Genomic DNA, 2,069 nt, shown 5'->3' on the forward strand with positions numbered 1-2,069 from the left:
GAGATGATCCTGTTCAGTGGATGCAGTGGATTCTCCATAATTGATAGGAGCCTGCTGAGCGCCCTTCGCTCTGCCACAGATGTTAAACTGTCCAGCTCTATGCCAACAATAGAGCCTGCTTTCCTCACCAGTTTGTCCAGGCGTGAGGCATCCTTCTTCTTAATGCTGCCTCCCCAGCACACCACTGCGTAGAAGAGGGCACTCGCCACAACCATCTGATAGAACATCTGCAGCATCTTACTGCAGATGTTGAAGGATGCCAGTCTTCTAAGGAAGTATAACCGGCTCTGTCCTTTCTTGCATAGAGAATCAGTATTGGCAGTCCAGTCTAATTTATCGTCCAGCTGCACTCCCAGGTATTTATAGGTCTGCACCATCTGCACACAGTCACCTCTGATGATCACGGGGTCCAGGAGGGGCCTGGGTCTCCTAAAATCCACCACCAGTATTAAAAATCATTGGCAAATTTGCAGAGTCTTCTATCTTAAAACAGTGAAATGTTTTGTGCAACTTCAGCTACAAATTAGTTTACTTTTTCAATTTTACCTTGAAGGCGGTTACATCAACTTTTATATTTTGTATATTTTCTTCCTTTACTTGTCCAACAGTAACTTTGATCCCCAAAACAAGTAAGTTAAACGTTGGTGAAGAAGTCTGTGCATGCAGGCCGCTTGTAAGCACACACATTTCTCCTGCTGCTTAACTGTAAAAGTAAAATAAAAAGTACCAGGTATCTAGTACATAATTTAACATTCACCGTGGCAGGTGTATAAATTATTTGATTACATATCAGTATGCCAGTGTGGATTCTGCTGAGGAATCAAAAGAATCCAATGACTACATTAACTTAAAGGATTCGGTAAAATGAATTGAGACGCCTGTCATTTAACTAAACGGTGCCACTGAATCGCGCCTACGTCACGAATAAGGAAGGTACAGAAAACCAAATGAAAGGCGTAACACCAGCAGACACATGCTGTCTTTCCCATGAAATTAACTGGAAGATTTTTTCAGCTGGAAAGCAATGAAGCTTTTTAAAAATTGTCCTTATAATAGAACATGTTGGACATTAAGTATGTAGGCTTTGTGGTATTTTTATGATTTTAAGTCAGAATTATTGGGGGTGCTTGAGTTGCCCGACACCCACAAAGCTGGCGCCAATGATTACAGCCAAACTAAAGATACATAATGAAAGACAGGATACCAGCACTCGCCAGCTGCTAAAATGCCGACTGTGGAGATAATTCTGACACTAAAGGGTCACTGTCTCCCCTTAGTGTGATGGCTGGCAATATAAAGGTAGTCATGTCACGTAGTCTGGACAGTAGTGGATGCTGGTGAGTCTCAGAAACTCCACAAGGTGTCTGCCTGTCACCTTAGAGCCACACTTTGACTTAATGGCCTTGACGTCTGAGGGCAGCCTGGTAAGTGGAGGGTTCATCTTCTGAGTTTTGGATATCTGTGATCCAGTGGCCACTCAACATTAACATTTTCCCCCTCAAGTCACTCTAAGGTTAATCTGAATGTCATTTTGACGATGGACAATTTCAGTCTTCACTGCTACTGAATCACAACGAGACAGTGATGCAGTGTTTGATGACATGTCCTCCATGTCTACGTCTGTGCAGAACTGGAAACACATGTATGAGGAAAAGGGCCCTGGTAATGCAAACTATGTGAAGCTCTGTGTGTGTGTTTGTGTGGAATAAAAGTCCTAAATAAATAAGGGCATTAAAGTGACAATGTTACTTTCTGGTAGACTTATATTACTGTGGGGCAAATAACAAAATCAGATGACACAGAGTTTTATTTGTCCATAGTGCCTGATGACCCTGAGGCTTTAACTCCTCTGACTCGGTGTCTTACAGGCACAATCAAATAAATGAGCAATAATTTCCTCAAACTTAACAAGAAAAGAACAGAAATTCTAATTATTGGCAACAAACAAAACTGAGGAGTTTAGAAATTAACTTGCCTATCAGGCTTTACAGTTAAGGCCAGAAGTAAAGAACCTCTGCACTACTTTAGGCTCAGATCACTCATTAAGTGGACTCCTAAAACTGAATTCT

The sequence above is a fragment of the Erpetoichthys calabaricus genome, chromosome 9 (genome assembly GCF_900747795.2).
Source record: "Erpetoichthys calabaricus chromosome 9, fErpCal1.3, whole genome shotgun sequence".
In the NCBI taxonomy this organism is placed as follows: Eukaryota; Metazoa; Chordata; class Cladistia; order Polypteriformes; family Polypteridae; genus Erpetoichthys; species Erpetoichthys calabaricus.